General features: G+C 40.4%; 1 protein-coding gene and 1 long non-coding RNA gene across 10 annotated transcripts in view; one reads left to right on the top strand and one right to left on the bottom strand.

Annotated features, from left to right (window-relative positions):
• The window catches only part of NLGN1 (neuroligin 1), a 476,103-nt gene that overhangs the window by 309,661 nt on the left and 141,647 nt on the right, over positions 1 to 24,795 (top strand). The gene's annotated exons all lie outside the window — the stretch shown is intronic.
• On the bottom strand, positions 653 to 9,036 carry LOC142465500 (uncharacterized). The gene is made up of 3 exons (XR_012787895.1): positions 8,938 to 9,036; positions 3,792 to 3,902; positions 653 to 824 (listed from the first exon to the last, which is right to left on the bottom strand). It is a non-coding gene; the product is annotated as an uncharacterized LOC142465500 (long non-coding RNA).

Raw genomic sequence — 24,795 nt, 5'->3', positions numbered from 1 at the left:
TAGATACTATGTGATGTTACGGCCATGCCTCCGCCACGCCTCCCCATCGCCTGACCATCTCTAAGAGCACAGTTCACACATCGCGCCATCGGCAGGCGTGCGCCACATGCACGCGCGGTAAATATAATCTCAGCCAAAGTCTTTACAAATGACTGACATACTGTAAATAGTGAAAGAAATAGTGATAATGCAGTTGAGGTTGAAAAAATAAACTAATGCCCCACAAGTACACCTTTTGCAATATACTGGGTGTAATAGAACTGGTATGATCTTCCTGCCAAAACTGGTACACACATGAATATTTCACTATGCCGTATGTACCCATAGCACCCAACATTAGCAGAGTTAACCATTGATATACACTGTAATCTATTGTGTGTCTCTGTTATGTTAACTGTTTGTGTTTACATTTCTCCTAACTTCTTCCCATACAACTCTTATTTGTTTTATTACATTACTTCTGTATGTGTATGAGCTATTTTGGCAGATGGTCATAGAGCTGAGGAAAGCATCCATTGTATTATCATGAGAAGTAGTGTTGTATCGGGTTCATTTAAAAAACAAACAAAAAAAACTAGGCAACTGGTACCCGGGCAAAATAAACATATTACCCGACCGGGTACCCAGTCACCCGGGTGGCACTTACCTGCAGGGACGGAAGACCGGTGAGGAAGACCGCGGCGACATCTGGGACCAACAGCAGACGTCCTGGTGGCGGTGGCAGCAGCTGAAGGTCTTGCTCATCCGGCGGGAGCAGCAGGAACAGAGCACACAGCTGATGCCTCTGTGAGCCGCGGAAGCATGTGACCAGGGCAGGAGCATTCCTATTGGACAGCCAGGGAGTGTTTAACTATTTTCAGTTGCCCTGAAATTACCCGTTGCCGGTCCCAGCCCCCTGCTGCCTCGTCCGGGTAATTTACGGGTAGCTAAAAAAGCAACAGGTACCGGGTATTTTTTGGGTACCCGTTACATCACTAATAAGAAGTAGCGGATACAGTGTGTGTTGTTTAAACAGATATTTGCTACATAGCGTGTTTTCCCATAATGTTATGGTACAATATGACAGACGGCACAGGTAAAACATAAATTGTCAGCTCAAACCCTAATGCGTCAATGGTTTTGATGCAGTCACAGCTCTACGTAGAAACTGACACTTTCTTCTAATGAGGAAATCCACAATAGAAGTAATACTGTATTTCCTCCAATACATTTTATTTATCAGACAAGACAGTTGAAAATGTAGCTATCACGCTGAAGCTGTAACCCAAATCCTTGTTTGCATAATAACTTTTAATTAATTATTCAGGAGTTAATGGGCAAATGTTTTGTAAGGTATTGCTTATGTTGTAAAAAAACACATTTCTGTTCCAGTTTTAATAAGAAACCAGGAATCCCTGGATGCACTTCAGTAAGCGTATGTGGACATGATTTAATACACAAAAGAAGAATTTTCCGCTTCTGAGGCAAAGACATACTGTAGGTTTCCATTCTATTCAAAGGAATGGCATGTCACATAATGGTAATTTTACCTTTTTTTATTATGAATTAGATTTTAATTAAAACACATATGGGATGATATAATATCTATGTTACGTTTGTGGCCCATTACTGCCCAGGAGACCGCCCAGGAGACAGACACACCGGGCAGAGGTGTGGAGTACAGACCTACCCGTTGTAACGTTGCTGACGGCAAGTTAGGATACGAACCCTCGGGACAGAGGATGGGAGGGATACGCCAACCTTGGCCTGGGATCAGAGTCGTACAAATGCACGGGTAGTGATGTCCGATTCCGGGTCAGGCAAGCGTGGTCTTTCCAGTTCAGCAACGTACAATCACAAACATACTTGGGGTCTTAATGTCCCTCCATGTTTGATGCTTATCCCAATGTGTTAGGACTGGAACCTTCTAGGCAAGTTATTACTATTGTCACTGCACAGGAAGGACACTGAAGATACATATGATTTTCCTGTGTTGAACTCTTAGATTAAACAGGACAGGAGTTGCATAAACAAGAAATCCTCTGCCACAATCCCCTAAAGTTATGTACTTACATTCACTATCTGTATGTCCTAAATATGCTATATTAGCCAATATATTAACAAGGTTTTAGGATTGCACATAAAGTTGCCAGGTACCTTCTCCACAAATACTGGACACAGTGGTGAAAAGTGTGACATGCTCAAGACACACACACACAAGCTCGCTCGAGACACACATGCTTGAGAGCGACACACAAACACACACACACCTCTGTCCTCTATTCGCTCCATGCCGTTTCCTCCTCTCCTTGGCCCCACCCCTCAGGCTCCTGACACCTCCTTCTGATTGGCTGCATTACCCAGCAGCAGCCAATCAGGCTGGAGGAAGCTGCCCAGGCCCCTAGCAGCAGCCCTGCTCTCTGTCTGCTCAGGGATATCCCGCGGTCCCCCAAGCTGGTCACAGGCAGGCACTATGTCCAGTATTACCTAATTTTTTTACTGGACAGTGTCCAAATACAGGACAGTCCAGTTCAATACTTACACCTGGCAGCGCTAATTACACACTTGCTGATAGAACACACAGAAGCTCCACTGATGTTATCTGGACAGGTGGATCTCCAGAGATTGAGCTTTCAAATACACAGGGGCTAATCATTCAAGTGTGATAGTGTTCAACCCTATTACTCAAACTCCCATATACAGTATATCAATCGGAGTTGCCACATTGGCATGATCGCAGTTTAATGAATAGCCCATTATGAATACATGTTGTTTTGACTGTTGGTATTCCGGAATTCCTTGTTTTTATAACTCACTCCAAGCTTTTAAATTGTCTGTTGTTTACATCAGTGGTGCTCAGCTCCAGTCCTCAAGCCCCCCCCCCCCCCTCCCTCCAACAGGTCAAATTTTCAGGATATCCCAGCTTTAGCACAGGTGGCCTCTAATTGATCATCCTGTGCTGAAGCAGGGATATCCTTAAAACTTGACCTGTTTGGCGGAGAGGGGGGCGGGGGGGCTTGAGGACTGCAGTTGAGCATCCCTGGTCTACAACAAACTAAAATATATTGCATGATTACTGAATAAATACCCTGTGTGATTTCTCTAAATATCGGTCATGTTGTAAGCCTGCAGTACCCATACTTGTCTACCGAGATAGCTGTTGCTCTGCTACAGTAGCTCTTTCAAGGAACATTCCAGACCCTGTAAGCCGACACCTCTGCACCTGTGCTCTACCTCTCAGCCTGCCTATATAAACTCCCTCTTCCTGTCTGTCAGTGCCTGTTTATACTGGTTCCTCAGCTCCTGCTAGGTTCTTGTATTTACTACTGTTGCTATTATCCTGTTCCAGTCTCCTCGTTGCCGTCCTTTGCTTGTGACCCTGACCACACTATCTGCTGCCTGCCTCCAACCTCTGCTTGTGACCCTGACCACGCTATCTGCTGCCTGCCTCTGACTTCCGCTTGTGATCCCAACCACACTATCTGCTGCCTGCCTCCAACCTCTGCTTGTGATCCTGACCACGCTATTTGCTGCCTGCCTCCGACTTCCGCTTGTGACCCCGACCATGCTATCTTCCGCCTGCCTCTGTTTGTGACCCTGCACATGCTATCTGCTGCCTGCCTCCGACTTCCGCTTGTGACCCCGACCACGCTATCTGCCTCCTGCCTCTGACCTCTGCTTGTGACCCTGATCACGCTATCTGCTGCCTGCCTCCAACCTCCGTTTGTGACCCCGACCATGGTATCTGCTGCCTGCCTCTGACCTCTGCTGGTGACCCCGACCACGGTATCTGCCGCCTGCCTCTGACCTACTTGTGACCCCGACCACGGTATCTGCCGCCTGCCTCCGACCTCTGCTTGTGACTCCGACCACGCTACCTGCTGTTCCTGCCACTGGGATCCACTCCAGCCGAAAATCAACCCCTGAAAATATCAGACGGAAATACATCTTTTTTTTGTAAGAAAAAATAACCAGACAATATAAAAGGTGTAGAAAAATAACAATGTTTCAGCCTGTAGCAAGCCCTGTATTAAGGCAAACCTAGCTATAACTGCTGATATTTCCACGTGCCACATTGCTTCTGCTGCCATATTAGTAACATTACATTTTCTACTATGTATACAGAATCGTACAATTATTTCATATAGCACAGTAATGGTGCAAAATCAACATAAAAAAATATTATTTTATCATGGCATAAAGAGGATAGTGTATCATGTTGGAAAGGAACAGCACTCCTAAGTATATAAAAATAAATTAAAATTAATATTAACATATGTGCATGGAAAAGCATCCATTGACCATCAAAACGGAAGAAAATCTACAATACAATAAGATATATTACCCCTTTAAGTGAACCTCTTATAATAAATTGAAAAATAATGTTTGTCAATTCATCCACTGAAGTGACATCACATGATAACAGTTACTATGATAAATATATTAAAGCCATCCTATATCCAGAATAAATAAAATATCTTGTAAGAGGTAAAGGATAAAACAAGACGAATTCCTACTGAAAAAGAGAATTGCAATCATCCCAAATAAGTATTGAATGTTAGTATGCAAAAATAAAATAAAAAATACATTCAGGAACAACTAGATGCACACAATATAATTTTGCAGACACTCTATCATTAAGTCCCATGCTCCATAAAACAAGCTGAACAGATCAGCATTTAAGCCTGGAGGTGTAATGGAATCAAGATTGAAAATCCAAAAAGCTCTCCTTTGAAGGATAAGCCAATATCTGTCATTCTTCCATCCCCCAGAAGAAAGACTACATGTTCAGTATACACATCACCTGTAATGAGGAGGACACAGCTAACTCATTTGCTACTGGAGGAGATGCAACACTACGAGATCTGTTCGTACTGAATACACTGGTCTCATTCTTTTTTTAATGGAAGACATATCCAGTTTGCAAGTTTTCTTGTCTAGATATACTGGATCACATTTAATAATATGAATACTGTGGGTAATTTGGTGAGGTCCAAATATAAATCTTTTTGGAGATGAGAATCAGTTTTTTTTCCTAGTGACATTATTAAATGCAGAACTCTTTAAAATCTAAGACTTTTTATCATAGCAAATATTTTCCATTTGTATTTGGATAGATCTGCTGTCGGGGGGAAAAAATACATAACTTTAATGTGTGAATACATTGCATAGTTAAAACCAGAGACATAACATAAAACACAGACAAAGCTCAGTGCACATCCAGAAAAACTTATATACGGTACAGTGCCTAAATATACATGTATAAATAACTAATAAATAAAATGGTCTTTTAGTTTAACATTTTGGCCAAATTGTTGTAAGCCCTTGAGCCAAACTTCACGGCAGACCACGTTTCAAGGGTCCCTACACTAATATAAATTCTTAATAACCTGTGCATTGCCAGGAAGAATGATTTATAATAAATCTGTCAATATAAGTTGCAAAAGTTCTAAGTCTGATTGAAGCTTTTATTAACCTGTACATTACCAGGAAAAGCACTCTGTAATAGATTTGTCACAATCACACTGCATGCAGGCAAGTTCCCCTGATAGTTGGAGATGCCATGGAGTGAGCTTTTAACCATTTAAATGTGGGAGGGAGGGAGCTTACATTGCATAGGCCAGAAATAATGATACAAAAAGGATAATCAAAAATAGGACAAACAATATATGTATGGGAGATCAAATACACCTAATTAGCACTGGCTTGTAAAAGTGTGTCTTATTAATCTTTATTGACATTGTGAAGCCTATTAGTCACTTGGATGTGTTTATAATAGACAGAGAAATCATCCATGTTTTGGATTTGCATAAGAGAACATTTCAATTTTATTACATTTTATTTGCAGTCTAAATAGCAAATTGCTTTATTGGTAGGAGTGGTTGGAGTAGAAACTATATTATTTTTTAATATTAGCTGACTGACGTTTTTTGAATGACTAACATTTTAGTAATAAAAATCAAAATGTAAATTGGCAACCTGGCGTGAAGAAAAGTCCACTCATTGCATGCGTATTACGGAGTCTGTTCATAAATATTCATTGAGCAGTGCTTCCATCTAAATGAAGTGTGGGTTAAGGTAATGTAATGAAAATGCAGGTGAAAGCTATTTTATTTCAGATATCAGTTTGTGACACAATTGTATTCCACATTATGTGCCTAAGACAGGTGGGGATGTGTAATGAAGAACAGAAATATTAAGTAGGTTTAGTAAAGCTAAATTGCTGTCGTTTGAAAAGATATATATATGATGTAGCAGAGGTCATTTAAAGATCACAGCACAAAGCAGCTTCAAAACAGAATCACCATTTTCTGCTTTTGCAAACAGCTCAACTCTTTTCCAAATACAATCTCTGCAGTGACCACTGCCATTAGAAATAGACTTTTTTTTTTTCAAACATGATTTTGAGAGTGAAATTTTGTCGCTTGTCAAAGGATTTGGAGTGAAAATGCGGATGAAACACGGAGTGTGTGTACAGTATGCAGCAAAGTCTAATGACTATCACGCCACTGAATGTTCAATGTCACTAATATTTTGGCCATTAGAAATGGCTATTCTGGGGTGACTGATTAAGAGAAATGTTGAAAATCCACTTTGTATTTCCTCTGCCTCCCCGTCCCTGTATCTACAAAATCGAGGGGGTATGGGGGAGTTAGGGGTAATTATATCGCCTAATGTACGGTGTGAATGTTACTGATTTGCACTTTATGTTTTACCATCTTTTGCTATAAAAAGTCTGTCTTTGCCAATTAGGAAAATGAAATGCTTAGTGCAGCCAATGTGTAGATGGGGAATTTGGTTAAATAAACGTGATATTACAGAAGGGTAAAAAACGGTCCCTACCCTGGTATTAAGTCACTGGCTTTTGAATTTTGAAGCGTTGGTCCAAAAGCAACAGTCAGCTCTCTTTGACTTTGAGTGGGTCCCTTTATCCGCTTGTGCCTTTCTTTACATCCTCTGTATTCCAAGGCAGTGTTCCCCAACTCCAGTCCTCAAACACCCATAACAGTCCAGGTTTGAAGGATATTCCTGCTTGAGCACATGTGGTTCGGTCAAAACGATTGGGCCACCTGTGCTAATGTGAGGATATTCTTAAATCCTGGACTTGTAGGGCTTTGAGGACTGGAGCTGGGAAACCCCGTTCTAAGGTGTAGAATGGTTATTTCGCAAAATCAAGTCCCAGTGCCAAACAGGATCAAGGAGTAGTCCAACATTTTGACTGCAAGAAGTCGTCATTCTTACAATGAAGCTGTCTCTGCCCTTTTTTTTAACGTATTGGATCTGCTTTAAAGCAATATCCTACATGTGTGTTTTTTTTTTAAATAAATCAGTTCTGTACTATGAGAAAATATTTGTAGCATTTTTTTAAACAACTCTGACTTACATTTTAATGTATTATAATGTAACAAGCCTTTTCTGTTTCTATAGCAACCACTTATTAAGTCACAGATACTGAGTCAATACTCCTCTGCAGCCATTTAGTGAACCGAATCTTCGCCGATCGATCACAGGAGAACGGATCGATTGGCAACTACGCTAATTACTTATCACTGTGCGGATTGTATTGATGCACATATTAAAGAAGGGGGGAACAAAAACATGAACTACTGCTTTAAAAGCAAAGAATTGTCGAGATAAAATAAAAAATTGAAATGGACACAGATAAATAAATCAAAGAGCATTGTTAACGTTTCTGGAGAAGGTTCAAACACTGACCACTCTGAACATGAAACCCCCCATCAGGTATTTCTGTTACCATTTGCATGATAGATAATTCAGTAAGCAGCTCCCAATTATCTCAGGTTTGATCACTCATCACGATGATAATTTGTTCACAGACTACCTAAGCCTGTCGTATCACTTCCTGAAATTAAGTCTCGGCTGCTTATGCATCACTGATGAAAAATTGAATGGCAGTTCATTTTCACAACACATGACAAACATAAAAGAAATTAGGAATTAATTTTAAACCCTGCTTAGAAGAGTCTTATCAAATTGATGGAGCTTTTTGTTTCACTGAAGTCAGGCTTCACAGCCACAATGTTTAATTTGTATTGGGCATCTACTAGTGTTTCTGATTGACAGCTAAGATCAGCAACATGTTTTGGATCTATATTTGGAATACAAATGTGGCATTGAGATGTAATTACTATAGAGATTTACAAAAACAAACTTTATGACATCAAATATGTGTCTCTAACATTTGTTTCATTGTAAAAAGAGACAAAAGACAGCGCACAACTCTCATTGTGTAGTAAATTATATTAAATGAATGATGGGATAAGGGTAAGTATTACACGTACATCCAATAAAGTAATATCAAGTGTTACATGTCAGGTACGTGTTACCATGTGGCATAAAAATGCCACTTGTGAGCGCATTCTTTTATCTTTCTCTTAAAGCAGTAGAACAGGCTGCATTGCGTTTCATTTTTAATTACAGGATTGAAGTAGGGGGTCTCCCGAGCTGAACTGGGTTCATTTCCGCTCCAGGGACCCCTTGCTTCCAGAGATACTTACGTCCGAAGGGTGTGACGGTATCCCTGGGAAGGTTAAATGTGCCTGTCACGCTGGGCAATAGGAAGCCAAGCCGGAGGATGTCACAGCTTCCTATTAGTCCAAGTGACGCGGAACATTTAAAGCCGCCATTATGTTAGGCACACCATTTCTCTGACTGCAAAGATACCGGCACCGCAACGTAGGTAAGTATCTCTGGAGGCAGGGGGTCCCCGGGGGGAAAAATGAACACAGTTCAGCTCCGGAGACCCCCTGCTCCAATCCTGTAATAAAAAATAAACTAAAAATGTAAAACAATGCAGCCTGTTCTGCTACTTTAATAAATCATCCGTCCTGCACTTGCTTCCAGTTCTGTGTTTGAGTCATCACTAAATATTCCACTCAATAGAATACATTTTATAGAAGCAATATCATTATTTCCACTTTTCCCTGTCCTACTTACAGAAATGAGGTTGTTTCGTATCTCATAAAAATCTCACGAGTCTTCTATCTTTCAGGAGTCTGGTGCGCTCGTTCACACCTTCCTGCGGTTGTTCTATTTAAGGAGAAATGTCTCATTTATACAAAGTTGAAATCATATACGACCTACATATTGAGATCTTCAATATTTTACTAGGAAAGGAGAGCTCCTCATGGATTCATTGGCATAGACCAGGGGTGGGCAATTCAAGTTCTCAAGGGCCACCTACAGGGCAGATTTTCAGGATATCCCTGCTTCAGCACAGGTGACTAAATCAGAGGCTCAGTCAAAAACTAAGCCTCTGAAGCAGAGATATTATGAATATCTGGCCCTTGAGGACTGGAGTTACCCACCCCTGGCATAAACAGAATACACACTATGTTTTTATATACTGTATATCGTCAAACATGTAAAAAATAATAATAATCTGTTTATTTTACTGTTACTTTAATAATAATAATTGTTTGTTCTTGTATAGAGCTGCTAGTTTTACGTAGTGCTTTACAGAGACATTTTGCAGACACAGTCCCTGCCCCGTAGAGCTTACAATCTATGTTTTTGGTGTCAGAGGCACAGGGAGATAAAGTGACTTGCCCAAAGACACTAGGAGCCAACGCCGGGAATTGAACCAGGATCCCCTGCTTCAAACTCAGTGCCAGTCAGTGACTTTACTCACTGAGTCGCTCTTCTACCAAACTTTATATCATTGACGTAATATTGTTACATATTTGCTATATTTTCATAAATCTTTGTGCCACTGCATTATTCCAATTGTAACTGGTTTGGATAATAAATGAGTAACGCGTTTGATATGGACTTCCTGCTAGAAATAGCTGCAATGCTTAACATGTATGTATAAATACGACAGAGAAGCCCAATGCTACATATAACATGACAAAAATACACAGTAAAATACTTATATATTCTCTTGAAAAAGGGTCATTTAGTTTAACCCTTTGGCCAAAGCGTTGTAAGCTTGCGAGCCACGACAAGGCAGACACCTGTTCGCAAGTCCCTACACTACCAGATAAAATACTAATATACCTCTATTAGGATTAAAATTCTCATTTACCTCTATTAGGAGGGAGAAAGACCACAGTGGATCTTTATCCAATATCTATATGTATGTATAAATGCTTTCACTTATATAGAACCAACAACGTACGCAGCGCTTTACAAAATGACAATACAAGGTAAATAAATTACAAAAAATGGGGATAAGTACAACAAGTAAATGACAACAGAAGGCAAAAAGGAGATTGGCCCAGAGAGCTTACAATCTAAGTGTAAGTGTAAACATCTGCAATGCTTGATAATGTCTTCATAATGTAAATAGGTAGGGTTGCCAGGTGTCCAGTATTGAACCGGTCTGTCCTGTATTTGAACAATCTGTCCAGTAAAAAATTAGAGGTGATACTGGACATGTATGTGTGCACCGGTATTACCTCTCTGGACATGTATGTGTTCGGTATTACCTCACTGGACATGTATGTGTGTACCGGTATTACCTCTCTGGACATGTATGTGTTCGGTATTACAGTACCTCACTGGACATGTATGTGTGTCCGGCATTACCTCTCTGGAAATGTATGTGTGTCAGGTACACTACCGACACACTTTATTGAAGTGTGGTCGGTACCGCAAGCCGGGAAATCTCCCGGCTTGCTAGTGGCCGCCCCTCGGCGTGCCGCGCGTCATAGACGCGCGGTCACGCGTCATCGGGAGCGTGCGCCCGCTGCACGCGTGTCCAGGGGCTCCCCGAGGGAGCCCTGGTGTCCCGCGATCGCGGGACAGCGGCAGGGGGTTCCGGGGGACCCGGCGGACCCGGCAGCGGTAGGGAGAGCGCCCCGATCGGAGGGCGCTCTTCCGCTGCTTCGGCGTGCGCCCGTCACACTCGGGCGCGCGCCAGGCTACTGCTGCGGCACAGAACGGGCAAATGCTCGAATAAACTGTGCCGCAGCAGTATTACCTCTCTGGACATAGTGACCTGACGGGCTGCGGGATTTCCCTGAGCAGGGAGAGAGCAGGGCTGTTGCTAGAGAGCTGAGCAGCTTCCCCCATCCTGATTGGCTGCTGCTGGGTAATGCAGCCAATCAGGAGGAGGTGGCAGGAGTCTGGTGGTGGGGCCAAGGAGAGGAGGAAACAGCATGGAGCAGACAGAGGTGAGAGAGGTGTGTGTGTGTCTCGTGCGCATCACACCTTTCACATTGTGTCCAGTATTTTTGGAGAGCCCACCTGGCATCCCTATAAATATCTGCAATGCTTGATATTATCTTTATAATGTAAATAGCTGAAATGTCTAAATAAATGCCACTGTAATGCTAGAAACAGTATGTCAGTCACCATTGACTTTGCTTTTCTGGTAAAACTAATAGATAAATATTTCACTTTTTAAAAGTTTCTCATTTATTCTCATCTCTGGTTCAATTTGCCCTTATTTTATTCTCCAATATATCAGTTTCAGACGCTCAAGGGAAGGATGATGTCAATCAAAATTGGAATTGCAAATGTTGGGGCCCAGGAAAGTTTATTTTTTTATTTTACCAATTATCTGCAGCCTCTACAGTTACTGTTCAGGATAATGAAACCTCTGCCACTTACTATTTCAAGATATCTAGGATAATCATTATAATTTGAGGATAGTCTTTTTGCGTTTAACACTTCATTGTAGGCAATACTGCAGGGGTGGCTGTCACGGGAGACTAGGCAATTTACACCTTTTTATCCGGATCATACATTGAGCAAAACAAGATAATGAAATACATTTTATATTTATTAACAAGAAAAGGCATACACACAATGATATACAAACTACAGGCAAAAAACACACATACTTGGGACTGTGGTATAAAGCTAGACTCCTCTAGGTGCAGGGAATCCTAATAACTGATAACAGTTGCAAAAACAGGACAGAAAATATTCCAGGCAGCTTTAGCTGAAGCAGCCTTTTTCTTGCTGGAGACTTGAAATTTAGAATCCTATCATCTGGAGAAAACTTCTTTAGAACCTTGAGAGAACACTTGGAAAAACACACTATCTAATGGGCGCAAGGGGTTATATAATACCTATGATTTTCATTCAAAAAATACTATAGCCCAATCCAAAGCGTGAGAAATTTCTCTGCCACCAATCAGAGCAGGGCTCATCTGGCTGATGATGTCAGAGAAAAACGCTCTGCAGAGTCTGAAAGAACTGTTGGGGCCTTTTCCTCTGCCTCTCCTTGCTACCAAATGGCCCGACACCTCAACATCCTGGATTCCCTTTGAGGTGAGATGGCTAGGCAGACATCATGTCTCCTATGCAAATGCGTAGACTGACTGCATGGGTTTTTATACATACAGTATAACACCCTATGAAACATACTTTATTACAGCATACATTTTGGGGTACCTCATATTCGGTTTGGGCACCCACACACCCAATACAGGCCCTGTGACACCTTGGCACTAACTGGGGTACCCCCCTTAACCTAGGCATTCCCTCAGCTACAGGGATACTTTTCATCCCCGTGCCTTATTTTACTGTGCACAAAGCATATGTTTTAAAACACACTGTTCAATAAAATATACACTTTAAAAATATCTTAAGTCTGTGGGTTATGGGAAATAAGAAGCTATACATTATTTCTTACTAGCCATATTCCCCACACTCTATACAATAAACTTAGGGCAAACCTTTTAAAAGTCCCCTCACAACCATATAGATGATTGGAGTACCCCCCAGAACCTCTATACTGATTCTGGGTGACCTGGGCATTTACTGGGTATCCCCATTAACCTAGGGACCATTGACTGGTTCAGGGACACCTCATACCCCTGTGCCCAATTTACCTTTCTGGGCTGTGCTGAAGCAGAGACCACTAGTGGTGAGTAATGCAATTACAGGTAATGCTTTTACAACAGTTGGGTCCAAGAGCCAACACTCCTGACCCCCAAAACATGGATCAGATGAAACCAAACGGGCTTAACCTTTATTAGTGAGCCTGGCTACCCCTTCATCGTCACAGTGGCCAACTTCAGTGCTCAAGGGCCACCAACAGGCCAGGTATTAGGGTTACTCCTGCTTCAGCACAGGTTGACTGAGCCACTGATTGAGCCACCTGTGCTGAAGCAAGGACTTAGTGAGCCACCTGTGCTGAAGCAGGGATATACTGAAAACCTGACCTGCTGATGGCCATGGAGGCGTGGAGTTGGCCACCTCTGCAATACTAGTTGGAAGACTTTTCTGCTGATGCTAACTATGCTGCAAGACCATCTCTATGCGTTTATAGTGATCAATATGGCAGATTGCCCGTAGCATTTTGCTATATGGGAAGAATTTAGCATTTTTCACAGTTATCCACAATGTGTTCAATATCCGTTTGCTGTTCCGTGTTCACAAAACGTATATTTACAGTTTTAGGAAATAAGCATTGCCCGTGCATATGAGTAACAGTGAGCAACAGTGAGTAACGTTGATTGGCTGGTGTTAAACATGCTCTTTCTTGGCAAAAAAACAAAAATAGTATGTTCTGATTTCCCCAGTACGGTACAGTATTTTAGTATACTGTAGCAGGTATGAATTTGGCATACTAAAGTGGTAGCTAAATTGTATTTACTAATTGCAATCTACGTAATGATAAAATGTACCTTAGAAATATGTTTTTGAAAGGTGAGGATGTATGAGGTTGATATTTTAAGCAACTAATTATATATCTTTTTTAGCCAGTCTGTTGATTTTTATTTTAGGAATTAAGGAATAATAATTATTTTAGGAATATAATATATATATATATATATATATATAAAAATAAATGGGGGAAGTTATTATGGTTTTGTTATTGTCACAGCTGGTGAGGGGTAGTGTTCGGATTGCACATGGTAAGTAGGGTTTCCAAGCGGCTTCACCAAAAATACTGGACACAATGGTGAAAGGTGTAATGCGCTCAACACACACACTCCTCTCACCTCTCTCTGCTCCATGCTGTTTCTTCATCTCCATGGCCCCACCCCCATGCTCCTGACACCTCTTCCTGATTGGCTGCATTACCCAGCAGCCAATCAGGATAGCTAGACAACCCCTAGCAACAGGCGTTGCTGGCCTATGCTAAGTTTTTTTATTTATTTATAAAAATGTTTAACCAGGAAGTAATACATTGAGAGTTACCTCTCGTTTCCAAGTATGTCCTGGCAGGTGGGTTGATGTCGTTCCAGTTTGGATGGTGGCATATTATTATATTTATGCTGCTATTTGAGTTATGTTGTTTTAATAAATGCTGAGGCCATTTGACCACAATTTTGGAGTCTGTGTTTTATTGGATGGGAGGGGGGGGTGGTCTAGGCCAGGGGTGTGCAAACTGGGGGGCACGAGATTTTTTTGGGGGAGCGCAGCAGTTACAGAGGCCCTCGCTCTTCAGCGCGAGGCCTCTTTAACTAACTTACCTAAATTCAGCCCACATGACCCCGCAATGTCATTTGACGCCCGTCGCCATGACAACGTGGTATCAAATGACACAGCGGGGGTCATGTGATGTCACATGACCCCGCTGCATCCTTTTGACTTTGGATTAAAGGTAGGGGGGGCGCGGGCAACACTGGGAGAGAGCAGGCAGGGGGGCACAGCGCCAAATTTGTGCACCTCTGGTCTAGACAGCGTGAGGTAACTCCAGATCTCCTGGCGTCACGAGAAAGCATGCGACGTAACATGCATTTCCTCATAGTCTCTATGATATTTTGTTTAGGAAACACACATTTAGAGCATCACCATTCTAATATTTTCATGTTCATTAAACAAAAGGTAAGGAGAGGCAAGCAGCCGATGTCAGCCCGTGTCTGAGGCAGCCATGAAGAAAACTCAATTATGGCCTTATTTAAATGTCAGGAATTATACTGCAAAATTCCGACAATTACATGGTAGAAAAAGGTGGAAAGGGGTGATTGACTGATAATTGAATAGGAAAATATTATAAAGGAATTGGCAGCAGATGTTTTGCCAGTATGAATTTAGCTATAATCCGCGGTGCCAGATATTTTAGTTTGAACACCCCATATCTCCAGGCTCCATCGTGACGCCATCACTATCACCAGAAGCACATACTGTAGGAGCTACATTTACTAAGCAGTCTCCTAAGTGAATAGGCGTCAATGTGTCTTCCTTCTATCTCCGGAAGTTATCTTATGACAGAACACTGCTTCGTAAATAGTACTCATGATCCCCTTAGGAAGGGGAAGATCCATGTCAAGAATTATTATGTGTCTCGCGGATAGAAGTACAGCTCAACCCCCTTATAACGCTGTGCTTGAGGTCCAAAGAATCACATCGCGCTATAAGCGGATCGCGTTAGAAATAATGTACAATTGTATGCATTGTTTAATAAAGTATTTAAGATTCCAATAATTGTGTTGGAAAGTATTCCTAAATCCGAAAATTGGGAGCCACACTTACATCGCGTTATAAGCGGATTCGCGTTGTAACGGATCGCGTTATAACGGTGTTGAGCTGTACGTGGTATAATATCACATGGTGTTTGATATACGCCATATAAGCCTCTAACATGCATTTGTGAAATTTGACAAACATAATGAACGCATTGTATTGTTTGAGTTTTATATTTTCTGTGAATTGACAGGCTGCCTTTCAGAATAGAACATTTTATATTACACGTTTGTAACGGATTTTCTGGCCTAGCCTGACCCACCCAATCTCACATTGGCCCCTGTGGTCTAACCAGTCCCCATTACATGGTAGTGTCTGGTGGTGCACCTGTTGGCAACAGGACTCCTGAGTCTCCCGCATGATGGTGTATGGGGATTGCCAACCCAGACAGGCAGCTGAGGTAGTGTGCATGAGTCCTACCTATATCCAGTGCAGGGCCTCCACCTCATCAGGATCTCTGCGTCCACAGGGAGATGGTTCTGATGAGGAACTCCTTCTTGGTGATGCCTTCCCCTGCTGAGTAATTCCAGACTCACACAGTGAAGTGTCTTTATTCAAGGTCATCTTTATTGCTTGATATGGGCCAGCTGCCCCTCGCAGTAAGTTACTTAGCCACACATTGCACCCTGTGCTCCTTTCGAAGTACACCCTCCCAATGGAGTGGGATCCCCTCTCCCCGTAGGGAGATCACCCCTGTGCCAGGTCCCTGGACACAGTATCGTGCACACAGATTGCTGCTGATTTATCAGTATAGGGCCACTAGTTACAGCACTAGCGCCCTCTGTCCCCAGGTCTCAACGCAGACCTGCTCCTTACGTCAACACACTAACTTTGAACAGTGCTGTGCCTTATATCTCCAGGGGGCGGGTACATCTCTGATGTCACTAATGGTGGACTCAGAGTATGTAGCCACTCCCATCCACACATAGGGCACCTCACCAGGGTGTGAGGGCAAACCTCCATGATTACTGCTGGCATCCCTGTTACTTACCAGGCCTTACTGCCAGCAGGAGAGGACGCTGCAGTCCATTTTACAGCATGGCTACACGTTTAATATAGATGGCAATATAGATCACAAAGAGTAAAACCAATGGAAAGAACTAGAACACTTAAAATGAAGGAAACAATAAATATACTGTTCAGTTGCAAGTCCTGTAAAGAAATTGTAACTGATTTACATTAACAGATGCAATTATAAGTAACCATTCTGTTTCTAAGTTTTTAAGGAACGTAAGAAAAATAGCTCAATAACCAATTTATATTATTGTATATTATTTTTATATATTTTGTTATTCTCATTTCCATAATTATCATTTGTAAATGAAGGGCGGACACTTTTACTGGGGTTTTTAATATTCTAAAAATATATATTGTGTTTTGGTTCTAACATTTTCGTGTTTTGATTTTGGTTTTGCCAAAACTCGTTTGATTTTGTTTTTTTGTTTTTGAGTAAAATAAAAATGGAAAAATCTTGATATATATATATATATATATATATTGTGACGTCTCAGTCCCAGCGTCGGATCTTTTGTCCAGATCAATGGCAGGAAACACTGTACTTTCTAAGCAGGGGTTTATTTACAGGGTACAAAGCAGGTATAGGGTTAACTCATAACACAAAACAGAAACAAAAGACCTAACTCCTTCCAGGAGTACTGACTAATACTGCTTAGTCCCTAACTAGTCGTGGGAGAACTAAACTCTTTCCCCACTTTACCCAGTGTACCTGCAGCAGGTTTCCTTTCAGTCTCTCACAGGGCTGTCTGTGTGTGTCTTCAGATCAGTCTAGCAGCAGCGTCTCTCACCCTCTCTGTATAACTCTCAACAGTGTGTGTCTGGCAGCATGGGGGGGGGGGGATCTCTGTATCACTTCCTGACTATACAGGCTAGGCTAATTAGCTCATTAACTCTCAGCTGAACAGACCTTTCCAAGAGGATTAACTCTATGAGAGCTGTAAAGTCCCACAACTGCCCCATTCTAACCCTTAGAGGGCAGTGACGGCATCACAATATATATATATATATATATATATATATATATATATATATACAGTGGTTGACAAATCACCAAAAAATCTACTCGCCACACAAAAAAATCTATGTATTCTCAACAATGATTATTATAAAAAAGCGCATCACAAGTGTAGCTAGGTTAAAAGCAAGTAGAGTTAGTCAATCTCATATGAGGTGATACTCATCTAGGACAACTTTTGCCTCCGCCAGGAATCATCATGGAACTCAGCAAACAGTGTAGAAACAAATGCTCATAGTATGGAATCCTCCAGAATACCAAGAAGGCAATGGATAGTACTTGCAACAAATACTATTACTTTGTGTCCCGTTAAACCACCGTTGCAGTTATAAAATAGCAGTGTCTCGATAAATGGATCCCGTGGTGATGGGATGATGTCATACGTCTCAGCATATGGGTCCCTACGCGTTTCGTCACACCACGTGACTTTGTTAGGGGATAAGGTACCAGACTATTCGTGAACCTTTTAAAGCCTGTAATGGCTATTACAATCAGTTACACTTAATTGTATCTACAGCACGACCAATCCGGAGCAGTGCAAACAGAAAAAAACCTCTTATATTATATAAACTTAATAAGAACAACAACAATACTATGAAAATACATAAAACATTAAACAAAGGCTTACTGAAACAACAGAGACCAAAACTTAAACCATAAATGTGGTTTAGAGACAGTATAAAATATATAAATTAATATTGCTTATAACTCCTGCTAAACATCAATAAAACGGAATAAACAATAATGAATTAAAAAGAAATTTGATAATATAAAAAAGTATATATATATATATATCAGTGTTAGACATGTATAACAATACATATTGGCAATATGATTATTAAAAAAATGCCACCACATACTGTATGGCACTAATAAGACAGGACTGGAAGATATGAGCTAAAATATCAAATTTAGGACCAGATATTGTATGAAACCCTCCATGAGATATACACCAAGGGAAAAGGGAAAGAGAAAATGAAGGGAAGGAAAGTGACATGGGGGGGGGGGTGAGGAATAAAGGGGAAGGAAAAGTAAAGGGGGATGGGGAGAAGGGAGGAACGGGGTGGGAAGAGGAGGGGATGGGGGAAAAGGAGGGGGAGGAGGGGGAAAAGAAGAAAGGGGAAGTGGAAGGGAAGGGAGGGGGGGAAGAAGGAGAGAAGAATGAAGAGAAAAAATGAAAACGACGTAAAAAAATAATGAACCTGAGGATGAGCCTTTTTTTAGGTTTTGGCTTGTATTTCGTTTGTATAGGAAGATTTGTTACAAAGTTTGATTCAAAGTTGGAGTCGAACACCGACATCCATGAAGTCTGGCTTTTGGATCCACAAACATGCTCATTCTTCATGTAAACCGTCATAACCTGTATTAAGACTTAGGTTGAGTTTGATCGCCTGGTCTTGCCTATGATTGCGTGTTGACGAGTAGCTCCAACCTGTTCTAGTTATTAATTCTCTTACCCTTCTGGTCTTCCTTGATTATCTAGGACAGATCAAACCATATCCCTTCTCTCTTCTCTGGCCCGTACACGATACAATGTTCAATCCTGCTGTTCTAATCACAGGCAGAGCCACTTGTCTGTATTTTATTCCTACTGCAATAACGGCATACTTCCCTTTGAGTTGCAATCGTACACACAAATTATCTCTATTTGATCCAAACAACATATCACCCCAAATGGGATTTTGCTTGAACAGGCCATTTATTGTCCATAAAAGAGTTGTCTCTGATTGCTAACGAGACTTTGTAAGAGGCAGAGTCATGATTTAGGGTCAGAATCCCACTGCGACAAACTCTGTTTCCCTTTTGATGTCTGACCTATGAATTTTCACAGAGCATCTTTACTAAATAAAGTCCTGTTTTGGAATACCAGCTTTGAAACCTTGTTATTTTAGAGATGATCACTTGGCTTGGTATTGTGGTTTTGGTTTTGAATCAGTTTTGGATTATGGCAGAATATGTGAATTTGTTCATTTTATACAAATAAAAAATGCCAAATGCATATTAAATAAAGATTAATTTCTTATTAATATTTATAAACTGTTTTTTTTCATAGTAACTACATATTAGTTCATTACATACAATTCCACCAGGGGTCTACATAATACAATATTCTATAGTTTGCAGACACTCACGGGGCTTCCAAAAAAAGAATATATATTTGAAATATTTACGTTTTCAACCATATTGGGATCTTCATCAGGATCCCAAATAGTGGTCCGAGCGTTGATATTTAAATACATTTTAAAGCAAGCACAGTGAGTGCCCGCCATTCATAGGTGTAGATCCTCAGAAAGAAGTATGTTTTTCAATGTTACGTTATCTTAATTTAAGGTATCGATATCCGAAAGGTGCTTAGCGCTATGATGTCCTGGCATTTTCCTTTAAAATAACGGATCGATACATTTGAATGGGCGTTAGGATTATTCATTTGCAAATCCTAAGTAATGAGCAGTTTACCTAACACCGGAGATCTTCAGACCTCTGTTACTGTTAGCGCATGGGAATAACGCTACGATATTTAACACCTTCCAAAAGCTGCCGTTACTCACATCCAGACTCTGATTATCATTGCGTTATTTCTGGGGGTAACCTAAAAGTAATGTAATGAGTATAGGACATAATATATATATTAGGGATCATATAAATGTCTGAATCATATCATAAATTATATTATGTTTTTTAATGATTACAGTGATATGTTTGTATGAACAAATATGGTATATAATGTAATAATTACTGTATAAAGTATGGGTGTACAATAATGTATATTCATACATACCTCAATCATATAAATACATTTTTCATTTTTATTCATGTACAGTGGCAATAAATTAATAATGTCCTTCCTTCATTTAAATTGTACATTAATAAAAAAATATATCTTAATATTGTTGAGGTATGTATGGATATACATTATTGTACACCCATACTTTTACAGTCATTATTACATTATATACTATATAATTCTGTGAAAAGGTTAATACGTGTAAAAATGATACATTTCTCAATGTTATAACAGGATTTGCATTAGCCTTTGGCAACGCACATGAAAATCTCTGTTAATAGCGCTGCCCTAATAAGGCGCCTTAAAGTTGACAACGCGCATGCGCAGTATATTAGAGAACGAGTCTCTGAGACATGGAAATCACAGTTAATAGCGCTATTCTACTTTGAAGAACGGACGTTATTTTTAGATCTCATTAGCATTCAGGATCCATGTTATTAATTAGAAAAATAATTATTAAATAAATATGAGTAGCTCTGTGGCTGATGCTATACACCTCATACATAAACCTCGGCCCCTCTCAGATGCACTTACCAGAACACCTTCCTACTGTTTCTGTACATTCCTCCTACTTACCAATTAGATTGTAAGCTCTTCGGGGCAGGGACTCCTTTTCCTAATGTTACTTTTATGACTGAAAGCACTTCTTCCCATTATGTATTATTTGTTATTGATATGATTATCACTTGTATTACGGTTGTGATTGCGCTATGTACATTAATGGCGCTATATAAATAAAGATATACATACATAATACTATAAGCACCTGCGTTCTGATAATGAGCAAATTGGGTATGGTAAATTAAAGATGTGAAAAACAACAGTATAAGAAGTACTAAATATTCGCTACATTATTTTGTAACTTTGGCAGATACATTAGCACATGATGTATTTCTGGTGGAGTTGATTTCATGCTTGCCAGTGGAAAACTGTGACATTGTCCCTATGTCATTTCCCTAATAATATCTTGTGAGCAATGCGCAACACATGAGAACAACTTGTTTTTACAAACATGATTAAAAATAGCTCCGGGTTTTTTTTTTGTCTCTCTCAGGCAAAGATATAATTCTGAGATACCACCATAAACAAGTTTTACCTCCAATTGAACAACAAACTGCTGCTGATTCAATAGCATCATTATATTTTGAGATCGTGTCAGGAAATACTGCAACAGATTAAAATCCACGGCAGTGCAGACAATATACCTGTATTAAATGTGTGAAGGTATTTCTGACTCCAAAAGAATGTTCATGGTCCCAAGGCTCAACAAAGTATCCGTCCGCTCCTCCTCTTACCGTGCACCCCAAAACTGGAACAACCTACCGGAGACTCTCACAGCCACCACCAGTTTAATTTCTTTCAAAACTAAGGCTGTCTCACATTTCAATCTGGTCTATAACTGTTACATACGCCTATAATATATATTATCTTTAACTGTGCATGCAATGTCTTTTATATAATGTATAATCCTGTTCACTTATGTAACTGTATTTGTAACCATGTATTATTTGTTATCTTAACTCTATGCCCAGGACATACTGGAAAACGAGAGGTAACTCTCAATGTATTACTTCCTGGTAAAACATTTTTATAAATAATAAAAAAAATGTCATCACTTCTTCTCCTGATAGTTTATCTATGAATGTGTCCCCTCTCACTCGTGGCATTATTCCTATCAATGACCCAGTGTTAATTGTCACCTTAGGTATTTCAACCTATGTGTGATCACTATGTGCTATGCATATAAACAATTAGGATTTAACTGTTAATAATATTCTTGGGACTACCGCATAGATTAGTATTAGTAGATCAGTTCAAATTGTTTATACTGTATGCATAGCAAATAAGAGTGATCCTCAAAAATGTAACGTTTGTAGCGGGTCAGCCGTGGATTTTATTCTGTTGCAGACTAGTATTCCCTGATAATAATTCAAAATATAATGAGGTTTCATTTTGTATACATTTTTAATGTAATAGAGTAATAATGCATCTAGTACCGTTTATTATAAACCACAGCATGCTCTCCCAGTCCTGTGTTGATTACTCCCAAAGGAATATTTTTATATAGATTTTAAATCTACTAATTGCATCTATTCACCATGTTTTTATTGTATATGACAAATGGATTCTTTGTGGTCTTTTCCGAACGGGTCATAATTGTAAACTCATCCACACCAATTAATGTTGATAATTGATTACCTAACAATAATATGTTATTGGCGATGTTGTGATGTTTTACCGTTAGAATAATATGATGACCCCAGCTAAATAACAATGTTGTTAGCCATGCAAAATGTTAGCAATTCCAATAATTTAGTAAATGTCACTCCTTCCTCCCAAAACAAACAGCTTTACTACTATATGTTAGGCTTTGTCCAGGCTGGCGCTGACCGCGCTCATGCATGGAGAGCTCTCCAAGCATAAGCGCCGGGTGGCCTTTAAATTTTTGCAAGCGCTCGCGGGGAGGGGTGGGGACGCTGCAGGGGAAGCTGAGCGCGCTGGTAAGTATGAAAAATTTGTTTATGTAAGCGCAGAGCGCCGGTGAGCGTGTGTACACGCGCATACCCGCGCGCGCATCGCATGAGCAGGGACTTGCATATATATATATGCAAGTCACCTCGCCAAGCGCCGCCCGCTCAGCGAGCTCAGCGCTAGCGGGGAAGCAGCCTAAGTAATAATGATAGAACATGAGATTTCAAGTATGACTCTCAAGAGATACAGTAAGACGGTCTGCATGTGAGCTCCACTCCATGGAACCTCCCTGCTAACAAAGTGAAACACAGTGAGTGGTCCACTCAACAAAAAGGGCCTCAGACAAAACCTACAGGAAAAAGAATGACACCTGGTGGAAATGGAGCCGGTTAATCGACAGTTTCCTGAAATCATCCGGCACCAGCGTAACACAGAAGCAGCGAAGAGAGGAGAGTTCGGACAAGAAGCGCGGTGAGGCCGCAATGGCAGACGGTTCTACCCAGAGCTGTGTGTGGGGGCGAGGACCTGGTAAGAAATGTACAAGAGAGCATGGAGACATTCTTTGCAGCGTAAACACTACAATGGAAAGAGATAATAAAATGAACATATACTGTAACTCAGCTCCGCACATGAATAACCCCAAATCAGCAACGAATAGGGGAAATATTTGAAGGTATGACAGAAATGAAAAAGCATAAGGTGGCCATTAAAAAAAACATCATATAGCCCTAAACAAGCTACTGTAGTTGACCTAGAAAACCGCTCCAGGCGGAGTAATCTGTGACTGGCAGAGTAATCTGTGACTAGCAGAGTAATCTGTGACTTGGGTCTAGATTGGGACACACCTATCATTGAAAGTGAAAGCGCTCACAGAATTGGCCCACCATGAGAAGCAGAGGGCACAAGGCCTAGGGTGGTGATATTCAAGTACCCCAACTACAGAGAAAGAATTCTGATATGGAGAGCATAAAAGAACATGCAATCTATAAAATGGAATGGTGGAAAGATCTGGACGTGCCAGGATTTCTTTGCTGGCGTGATAAAGGCACGAGACGGAATTTGCAGAAATATGCACCAAGCTACAAAAACAAGGTCATGCGTTTTCACTATTATTCCCTGCAGAGCGGAGAATCTTTGAAAACCAGAGATATGGGGAACTGACATCTTTAAAAGAAGCAGAGGGCTATTTGATCAGATTGCAAAGAAAAAGATTGAATAATAATTTCAACATCAGCAGGTTCTCTGAGCTCTGCAGAGAGAGCCCTTTGGACTCAGGTACCTGAGCTATCGTGCACAGATTACAGAGGCAGACAACACTTAAGAAGAAATGCAGGAGGAAGATAACGAATGGATAACACACTGAAAAAGTGGACGTACTGAATTGTACTAAGATGCACGTTCTTATCATATTTCTTTATATTAACTTAAACCCCCTGTTGGGGATACAGAGAAATAAGTTTAAAAAGATTCTAAAGAAAAGTATGAAGTAATAAATTTCTGAAAATCAAATTGTTTAAAATGTATATAAGAATAGGAATGTGTCAGGTGTTTAGTACTGGGAGAATCCAGAATCCAGTTATCATATACTGTATACAAATGTATGACTAGAAATAGGGATGGTTTTATCCTTATCAAACCAAGATACAATAGATATCTTCAAAAAAAGGTTGGACATCTTTTTAGAAAGGAAAGAGACATACCAATTAAGTAAACATGGGAAGGATGTTGATCCAGGGACTAATCTGATATTCAATCCAATATCCAATATTTGAAGTCAGAAAGGAATTTATTTTTCCCCTTATGAGATAGAATTAGATGATATTTCACTGGGTTTTTTTTTGTTTGTATTCCTCTGGATCAATACACACTGTAATTACAAATATAGGATAATGTAGCTGTCATCTAAATTTAGCAGATGTTAAACTTGATGGACATATGTTTTTTTTAACCTCATCTACTATGTAACTATGTAAGATGTTCATTTGTTATTTTGTGTATGCTTTCTTTATGGATTTAGAATTGCATCAAAACAAATGGTTAGGTACAGACAAATAAGAACAAAAGGCAGTAAGCCTAGTAAATTTCCAAAATTAAGTGCGGAAAAGGGGTGGGTGCCAAACTAAATAGACACAGGTTC

Source organism: Ascaphus truei, chromosome 14 (genome assembly GCF_040206685.1).
Source record: "Ascaphus truei isolate aAscTru1 chromosome 14, aAscTru1.hap1, whole genome shotgun sequence".
In the NCBI taxonomy this organism is placed as follows: Eukaryota; Metazoa; Chordata; class Amphibia; order Anura; family Ascaphidae; genus Ascaphus; species Ascaphus truei.
This window is presented reverse-complemented; position numbering and strand designations above follow the sequence as displayed.